Raw genomic sequence first — 10,433 nt, 5'->3', positions numbered from 1 at the left:
GGGACTTTTTCCTTCCTATACCATATATGAAACCTTATTACCAAGAATGTGCATAGTTTCATATTTACCCGCCATGTTCACAATTATTCTACAAATATTATACCATTCATTAAATATCAATTATTAGGAGCTGATTCCTTCCTAATTAGGCGCGCTACAAATCTGGAACTTAATTCTTCTAAATATTCCTATTTAGGCGCGCTACAATTATGGAAGTAAATATTATTTCATTAAATAAGAAATCATTGTAGCATTAAAATTCCTTATTTAGATATCTCTAATTATTTTTTTTCTCTTTGAGAGATCAAATGACGTGAATAATCAGAGAGACAGAGTATGAGACCGGCTTTTGAAAATTGTTCCTATTTTCACCTAATCTTTCTGCTTATAGTCTCACTTAAACTTGTAGCTGAAAATATCGTTATATTTTTTTCCATGAAAAATAATAAGTTGACAAATCTAATAGTTGATGTCACTAAGTAGTATTTTTCAAACTCGACAAAGTAGTTGATGTAGCTTTCTAACATATTTCCCTCAATCTATAATTGAGAATACAATAATGAATCTTTAAGATTATGTCTAGTCGAAAATCCCAATTAAACTGCAATCGAATGGGAATTGGGATATTAAAATTCAATATACTCAGTTTGTAGATATTTTGTAAATGAATTGTAGATTATTTATATTATGATTGTAGATACTTTGTTTTTTGTTTTCACAAATCAAAAACGACTAAAACTTCTACAAATCTTTTGCAAATAATGCAATTATATCGAAAATTCCAATTAAACTATAATCGAATGGGAATTGGGATATTAAAATTCAATGTACCCATTTTGTAGATAAATTGTAGATTATTTGTATTCTAATTGTAGATGCTTTATTTTCTGTTTTCACAAATCAAAAACGACTAAAACTTCTACAAATCTTCTGCAAAAAACGCAATTATGTTGAAAATCTCAATTATGCTACAATTGAAATGGGAATTGGGATATTAAAATTCAATGTACCCAGTTTGTAGATATTTTGTAGATAAATTGTAAATTATTTGTATTCTGATTGTAGATGCTTTGTTTTCTGTTTTCACAAATCAAAAACGACTAAAATTTCTACAAATCTTCTGCAAAAGACGCAACTATGTCGAAAATCCGTTTTAACTTTAAAAATCAACATCCACACCCTAAAGAAATAAAAATAAAAACAATTGCCAGAGAAATTCTTTCTAGTTAAACAAATGGCAAATAACCAAAAGGAGTCGGTGGTCATATATTAAATTAAAAAAAAAGTTGGAAACAAGGAACTCTTTAGATCTTGACTAGCCAACTAAGTCAATTGGTTTGCATGAAACAGAAGTACATACTAAAAGTTACTCTGCAGTAAAAGAAATTGCCATTTATAAAGTTTTTGTAACCCGAGGCTGCCAACCGAGATCCCTTTCCAGTGTAGGGTGTGGGGTTTGGGCATAAAAGACATAGCATTTTTTCACTGAATGTAGACGAAAAAAATTTAAATTGAACTTTAATGGTGGGTTAACGATGTTTCTGCGGTTTTAGAAGAGGGAAAGGGGTAAAAAGAATGTGTGTTTGAGTAAAACGTGGGTGAGGATTTGGGAGAGAGAAACGTGGGAGGGGTGGGATATACGGTACCTTGAATTAAGGAGGGATATACGCTGCATTAATTGTACCCTTAAAATACACTATGGTATAGAATTGGTAATTTAATATACTAAATGTAATTATATCAAACCTTAAACATTGAGGGTAATAAGGTTTCATATACGAATGTAAAAATTCCTATCTTATATACACATTCCTTTTGTTATCCGGATTTGTGGATATAGCTTATGTTATTTTATGGTTATCGTTTCTTTATCACATACTAAAGTTATTGAGAAAAGTTTGGCTGTTATGTTTGAAAAACATGCATGTTATTTCTCTTATTTGATCCTTCATCATTATTCGTTAATTCTCTTGTTTTGCTTTCCTGCCTATTACTTGCACAAGTTTATAAAGTGAGTATCTTTTGATATAAAAATCTTGTCATTACTTTATCGAGGTTAATCAAAATATTTATTGAGTGTTGATTGGTTGTACTTATACTACACTTCTGCACCTTACGTGTAGATATTTGAAGCTAAGCAGCTGCGGAGTTCTGGGACGAGTGTTGAAGACTATAGCGTTCCAGCCATCTACTATCATCTTGTTCATGGTAGTGTAGGACTTGTATTTCTGTTCATATAACTTCGAAACAGATTATATATTTCTTCTTGCCCACATAGTGATTCAAATTTTAGTCGCTTATGACTTGTACCACCAGTTCTTGGGATTAGTTGAGTATATTTTCACATTCTAATTTATTTTATTGATGATATCCGGTTTGGATGACAATATGTGTTAGTTAGCTTACCTACCAGGTTGGATTAGGTTCCATTACGATTTGGTGGAATTTTGGGTCATGACACAAAATACCGATAAAATAAAATAAAACAGAAATACTCATTCTCAAACACGCTCTTTATATTGGAGTCTTCAAGAGCCTGCCCTCGAATCTCGACATAGTTCTTCAACAAATTAGCAAATTGTCGAAGGCTTTAAGATCAAAGGTTTCGCCTCTTCCTAATTTTTTATCAATCTCTCTCCTTTTTATTATTTCTTTTATTTTTCTTTTATTTGGAAAATCTAAGCTAAGAGGTCCAATGTTTCATATTCGCATTGCTTTGTGGAAGATTTTTATGCCGTTATTGATTTGCAACTTCAGGATTCTAATAATTATTTTGTATGACTAGTAGCTTACTTTTTGTTATGACTAGTTTAAGTCCGATTTTTTTTTTATTAATTTTTACAAGAATAAATAGATAAAGTTGGCTGAGTTTTATCCTAGTGCGTTAGGTGATAACAAGCTTCCGGAATTCAGCTTCCAAAATAGTTTTATTGTCTATACTCAAAAGTGTGATAGCAAGGTTCTAATTAAAATTGAATGGGATAAAGTATCTTACTAGAGTAATGGCAGAGATAGAACTAGATCAGATCTGGTCACTTGTTTATTTGCTTTTAAGCTGCTTTGATTTTACCTATTGCTACTACAAGCATGGAAAGAGAATTCTCACAAATGAAGCACATATAAATGATCCATGGATGAAGAATTTATGACTGGCTGTTTAGTTTGCTATATAAAGCATAAGGTATTCAATGATGCTACTATTATTTATCGTTATCAAAATATAAAAACTTGCGACGACAATTATAAAATGAATGATGCTCGTTGGTTATAATAATATTAATTATAGTTTACTTGTCAACTTGTTATCACCGTAAAAATTATATAACCAAACCAAACGTCTATAATGATAGAGACATCCTCTTAAAATTCTAGATACGCCTCTAATTACTCGTAGGAATTATACTAGAATTACTTCCATTGAGGCGGCCAAGAAAATGCTATAAAAACTTTCTTGTGCATCATTTTCTTTTAAACTTTTTTTTTTTGGTCTTTTTCTTTTCAAAAAATTATGCCTACTCCTCTTACAAGCATCTAGTTGTTTAGAACTTTTTCTTTATGCAGACTGTTGCCAAAAAGTAACAGAATGGATACAGAAGATTCATATAGCAGATTCCAATCATATATACTAAAACTTGTCATTTATTTTTCATAATTTCTTTATGCTACCATGAAATTAAGGTTATTAGTACTGCACAGAGCACACTATCAGACTTCCAGAAATAACATACCAACCAATAACACAAAAAGCTGCAAAAGAAAAATTACCAGTTAAGCAAAAGTAAAGCATGAATAAGCAAACGAACTTGGTCAGTTAGTGATGCTGTTAGGAACACCCCTACCAGTTACACCAGGACCTAATGATGAGGGTATAAGCAGCTCATAGGGAGCAGTACCAGCACCACACCGGTTTATAAGAGTTGCATCCTCTTTTCTCTCTTTTATTGTCTGCTGAATCTCCACCAATCTTGCAGAGAATCGTTCGTACATTTCTATTACTTTTCAATCATTGTTTAAGAAGCTGTGAAGCTGTTGCAGCTGAGGCAAGTATTCCTCGTCTGGAGAATGTGTCCGACACAGCATCGTGAACGGCTAACAACTTGGTTGTCTGAAATTGAGTAGGTAAAGATGACAGAAACGTTTGTTCGGGGTCAAGAAGAAATTGCTTGTACTCAGGCTCTTCTTCTTGTGGAATGAGTTTCCGCATTAAGGTGGGACGATGCAGCACGTAGCCCCCCAACGGATACTGTCCGAAGTTTATAGCTGCATGGTTACCAGAAACAACCCAAATCATTGTGGTACGAATGCCAGATAAGTCTTCTTTAGTAATAAGGTTTGGCCACCAAGGCTCATCTTTCTTATCAGGGTGTCCCTTGTTCTTGATCTCATTCCACCACCCTTGGAGCTCAACATCTGACATGACAGAATCAGGCTCAGAATAATAGCGCTCCACATAGGACTCGACAAGTTCTTTTATTGCAGAATATAAGAGTAGTCCATCTGCGGCATAAGGGCAGTCTTTAATTACAAGTTTCACTCCACATGGTGTTGCTGGATCTTCCACAGCCATGCCCCTGGTCATTATGTTGCTTAATTATCAGAAGAAAGAAAAAAACGTACAGACGGCAGTGATTTATGGGATTTCACAATGCATTAGCTAGAGTAGTTACAAATATAATACTAGCATATTTCTACTGCAAAATGATAAGTTCTCTGGCAGTATTCCTACCTCAGGTTCATTTTTCATATCAGATTACGGGTAAAAATGCAGAAAAAACCCAGGAATTTCAAGAATCGACTTGCAGGACATGAAAATGTATGAGAGCAGTTTACCTTTTAACCAAATCAGCAGGCAATGCTTCCATATCGAACCGCCATAGGTTCTGGTAGGCAGCAGAGCTTAGCTCCACCCCATACTTCCCTGCGCAGTCGAGAGCCTCAACAATTCCATTTGCACTTATAAAAGTTTTCCTAGAAAAAGCATTGACTTGCAATGTGTAGCGCATATGAGGATGCAGCAGCTTGTAAATTGGGTGCATAGAACTTAATTGCCTATGGGTGGCAATAATGTATGGTTCTGCACATGCATGAATTCTCATCCTGCAACATTTGGTACACATCTGGTTATGCATATGGAACTTCACTTGATTTGACACCAAAATGTATATTCTCTAAGCACTTCATCACTCTAGTTTGAACACAAGCCTATTTATCAATAAAATGTAATTTCTGCGATGCCCCTCAATGGCATAACTCACTAGCCCAGAAGAGTATAGCGCAGTTAATTTTGACAAAAAGTGCAGGGTTGGGTGTGCTTATGTGAAAATACTCTTACATTATTAGATAAGTAATATGGTGTTATCAATTCTAGCTAGTTTTATAAGAAATAAATAGCAACTTAGACTGAAATAAGAAAAGAAACTATTAATTTGTGAATAGGACTTGACTCTTACCAATGATTAACCATTTGACAAATGGTTGCGTCATTGGAGCAAACATGCGCTTTAGCTAGCTTCCAAAGCCAACTAGTTGTAGCATCATGGCCAGGAGTGAATATGCGATTGGTCCTTGGTGAAGTAGGAGTTGGAGGAAGTGAGAGTTCAATAATAACTGGTCTTAAAATACCTGTTGGTGTGTAAAAAAAAAACTGTTCTGGAAGCATAAGCTTTTCTCCCTGGCAAAGAGTTTATATTCTCAATAATTGGAAGAAACATGTCATGGTGATCAAGTATGAACAGTCTCTTGTTCTCAATAGCCTGCACAAAAAAAATTGGAGCAGGATTCAAATAAGTAATCAATCCCCAAAAGCTTAACTTTTACCATTATTTGTACAAAGGGACACTGTCGGATATCACTTCAAGAATTGGCATTCTTATGGAAGCTCTCGGACTATTTTGCAGTCTCCAGGCATATAACAAGAACGGCACACGAAAGCCAAATGAACCTGTTGAGTTGGTGAGTCTCCAGTACTACCTCTTTTCTTTTCTTGTTTTTATTTCTTTTCTGCCTCGTCTTCTTCTCTTCTTGAGTTTTGAATTAAGGTTAAAAGTGTGAAATGTCCGTTCGTTGTCCTTATGTTCATATTCGTGCATATCGTTAATTAATTTGATAGCTGATTTTGCTTTTCAATCTAGTCGAAGGTTTTAATCTTTTGTTTACTATAATCAAGGTACTTCAGAACTTAGGGGAATAAATAACAGAAGCTTTGAGGGTAATTTGGGTAGGAAAACATGTCAATAATTAATTAGGAGGTTTCTCAATAGTGATAGGGTCTAGGAAATGCACTACTAATTAGTTAAAAAAAGCATTAAGTTAGTGGAATGAATTAAAAAATAGAAAAGGGTATTGGTAGTGGAAACTACACTTGTTTAAGGACCTTTAAAGAGCTGGAAATCAGAAGAACATGGGGGTGTGATTAAAAGGCTAAGGGATACACATGGTAAGAGAATAAAACAAGCTGGAAAGGGAAAAGATTTGAATAAAAAAGGGAGTTGGCTCTAGTCTTAAAACAGACACACATAGACAAAGAGATGGGGATTGAGATACACAAAAACAAACCTAAGAGAAGAGGATAGAATACAGAAAAAGGGGATTTTGAGAGCTGAAGAGATTGAGAGGAATCTGGTACTCTGAAACACATAGGAGGGAGATTCAGAAACTACTGGCACTGTTCCATTGCATTTTCTGCCTTGAAATCTGAAATTTTCCATTCTTAAATAGTTTCTGATTTTCTTTAGTGTTGAAGAATGATCTGAATTAGTTTCTGAAAGGAGTGACCTAAGTTTTTCTACCCAATTACTGTTACATTGATTCATCCGGAATTCTTCACTATTTTCTGGTTAAATCTGGGTTGTGTTGCTGCTGAACTGCTACTGAATCTTACCCTCTGTACATCTCATTTCCAGGTACACTTTGAATCTTGTCTACTGAGAGGTTCCATTTGAGAATGAAAATACATAATAGAGTTGAAAGCATAGCCATACTTCCCTTTATTACTTAGTTGTGCTTTATTATAATATTTATGTCTTTAGCAACTTGATTCAATATGTATTCTAGTTAAAGTCTGTTTTGGTTAGTTGAATTATGTTAATTATATTTGACTTTGGGGACTGTTAAGATGTTGTATTAGAATGTTTAGTCATCGTGGCTTAGATTTGTTTAAATTCTGGTTGAAATAAGTGCTCATGCCTGTTGAGAATTTCAAGTGGAATGATTACAGCTGACTAGTGTAATTTAAGGATGGAAGCGATCGTACATAATATGCTATCCGAAAATGTACTATACGGTGTTATCTTGCTGTGATGGATTTGTGTTGGTGATGCATGATTATAAACCATGATGAAAGTAGTTTTTTTTGGTCTTCTTTAGTTTCCCCCTTAGTCTTGATTGAGATCTGAGCAAAAATTAATGCAGTGTTCAAAATTTCGTGAAAAGAGGTTTTAAACTTTATGATTTCGAAATTTAGTTGTTGTTATAAAGGAAGGGTTTAAACACACGCACCTAGTTTGTCTTTGAGGAGACTCGATCCTGAGTTTCAGGTCCCAGCAATTAGCCATGCATCTAGTTTGGGTTCTTTTTAAGCCCAATGTCTATTTTCTAATAATTTTTGCCCTAACAGTCTAAGGCAGACTTGGCCCCAAGTGTATGGATGTCAAATTCAGAAGTTTAGTTTTCTTTTAGTTCAAATAATCAAGGTTCCAACAATATAAAAAAATGTTAATTCAATATGCATGTTCCATATAACCATGATTAGATTGATTTTGTACCATAGGTCATATTCTGATGATTGAGCTTAAAGTTGGCCCAACTAGCGAAAGTTCCATTTCAAACTCATCGTGTGTTCGATTCTTAGGACGTCCATTCTTTATTGAAATCAAATTCGTTCAAAGCTCGAGATGGAAAGTAATTCAAGTGGGTTCAGATAGTTGTGGTCCTCAGTAACAATTTGTCTTTAAGTTAATTGGTTCTAATAAGACTCTTATTAATTAATAAATAGGGTCGAACTTTTAGTTTGAATTAATTAGAATCCCTTAAAGTTTTTCGTTAATTAACTTTTTTTTAAGGGGATTTGAGGTGAGTCATAATAAATGGTTTATGGCCTTTCGAGCTTTAGTTTGAATATCCTTTCAAAAAAACGGAATCAAGGTGCATCACGCCAAATAAAATCCCAAATGTGTGGCCCTTATTTAATTTTTCCTTTTAAAATCCTTTAAACTCGAGGCATGCCATTTAGCAAACTTTCCGTGGCCCTTGCAAAGTTGCAAATGCTTAGGTGTTTTAGACACATTATTTTAATAATGTACCTTCCTAAACCTGGGTGCACATTTATGTGACCCAAATCCAAATCCTAACAAAGTTATATAAAATATGTCGTGAACCGCGGGTGCATTTCATGTGGCGTGGTTCAAGACGTGTTTTAGATAATATTGAATCTTCCTAAAATATTTAAAAGCGGTTAATAAGTTAACAAATTGTACCATAGGTTAAAACATGTAATAAATCGGATAATAGGCCAATTTTAATAGTTTAAGCGACCGTGCTGGAACCACGGAACCCGAGAATGCCTAACATCTTCTCCCAGGTTAACAGAATTCCTTACCCGGATTTCTGTGTTCGCGGACTGTAAAACAGAGTCAATATTTTCCTCGATTTGGGATTCTAAACCGGTGACTTGGGACACCATAATTTATCCCAGGTGGCGACTCTGAATTTTAAATTAAATAATCCCGTTTCGATTGTCACTTTAAGTTAGAAAAAAAATTCCCTTATACCCCTTCCGGGGGGTAGGTAAAAGGGAGGTGCGACATCAATCCCTTCACTCAACCCCAAAGAGAATGGTCCCAAGGTAAAGTGATTCATATAGACATACGTGAACCCTTCTTTGGAGTAGGTAACTTGCTCTACCATATTAGGGGCAAGGATTTCAATATGGTGGTAGTGGAAGTCCTCCTTCACAATTGGGATACTAGAAGGGTGAATAATACGTATAGACATACGTAAACCCCTCCTTGGAGTAGGTAACTCATTCTACCATATCAGGGGAGAGGATTTGAATATGGTGGCAGTTTCAGTCCTTCTTCACAATTGGGATACTGGAAGAGCAAATGGAGGAGGGATACCTACAAACTGGCCAAAATCGATGGCTTTGAGGTTTTGTTGAAGAAGTTTTTTCTTGGAGATCATTTGCAGTGTTGAGCTGCAATGGTATGATAGTGTTAACAGTTGGAGAATCAAATTCAACGTCAACCTCCATGTTTTTGCTTTCGTCGGGCCTCCACCGAATAAGAGACCGGTATTACCGAAAGAAACAATGTATGAAGACATGATGGTAAGAGGTTTGCGAAAGAAAGGTTCTTGCTGAGAAAGTTGAAGGTAGTAAAAGGTTTCTAAGAAAATGCAGAGAAGGAGAAAACTTACGAAAATTTCTGAAAGTAGAGAAGTAAAAAGGATGAGTAGTAGAGAAGCTATTGACGGCAAAAATTGTGGTCATGATTACCTCAAAAATCGACGAAAATATTTGTTGAATCGTTGGACAACACGTGTTCGGTGTATTAAATGCGAGAAGACGTGCGTCCTTTCAAGCGTTAGAGACTGTTCAAGAACTTTCCCACCAAGAAAGGAATCTTCACCTACTTCCCGGTAATACTAAGTTACGTCACTGAAAAGTAGTGGGACTATTTGTATGTGGTACAATTGGTTGATAACAGATCGTGTGATAACATGACACGTGGAATCGAAGATAGGCAAAGGATGAGTCGGGAAGCAACCAATACCGGATACAACGGGTGTGACCGATACTAGATAAATTTCGAAGGGAACTTAGTTGACGATACGAGTTCAAAAATTTGTCGTCGTATAGCATTCAATGAAGGAATATTTGCTAACACTAAATGAACGACTGTTATAGAGAATATTCTTATTGAAGGCTTGTCGTTACATGTTCATTAATGACTCTTTTATCACCATTTAATAGGAGTTTGATTCTAGAATCTGTTTTCCTAGGTAGAGCTATTAATAGCGGGGTCAGCAACCATTGTAAGATCATGAAACATTCTATACAAAAAACTATATTTTACTATTTTGCTCTCAAATTAATAGATTTCCTTCACTTTGTCATTATTTTTACTTCTGCTCTTGGAGACGCCGAGATCGGAGCCAGGCTTGTTATCTTCTTTATATTCAATCGTTAAATCTTAATTTTACTTCTATCTCTTTATTATTTTTGGATCAAATCAATTCGCTTGTCTATAAATCACATAATAAATTTAACTGTATCATTGCATAGGTAAATAGTAACTGTCTTCAGTGTTTTCTTCTGGTTATTTTTTATTGATCCTGTCTCAAGAATCCAATGAGCAGGTGGTGTAAATATGTTTACTTGGTTAAATAAAAAATTTTGTTTAACCAACAAAAAAAGTGGTCATAAACAAAAAAGG

The 10,433-nt window shown here is 34.8% G+C and overlaps 1 long non-coding RNA gene and 1 pseudogene across 1 annotated transcript; one reads left to right on the top strand and one right to left on the bottom strand.

The window, feature by feature from the left end:
- The first annotated feature begins 2,521 nt into the window (after positions 1-2,521).
- LOC138884205 (uncharacterized) lies at positions 2,522-7,177 on the top strand. The gene is made up of 3 exons (XR_011404381.1): positions 2,522-2,602; positions 5,834-5,952; positions 6,903-7,177. It is a non-coding gene; the product is annotated as an uncharacterized lncRNA (long non-coding RNA).
- On the bottom strand, positions 3,622-5,813 carry LOC104221944 (lipoxygenase 6, chloroplastic-like; annotated as a pseudogene).
- Positions 7,178-10,433: the final 3,256 nt, after the last annotated feature.

Source organism: Nicotiana sylvestris, chromosome 12, assembly GCF_000393655.2.
Source record: "Nicotiana sylvestris chromosome 12, ASM39365v2, whole genome shotgun sequence".
Classification (NCBI taxonomy): domain Eukaryota; kingdom Viridiplantae; phylum Streptophyta; class Magnoliopsida; order Solanales; family Solanaceae; genus Nicotiana; species Nicotiana sylvestris.
Note: the sequence above shows the minus strand (reverse complement) of the source record. Positions and strands in the feature narration are given on the sequence as shown.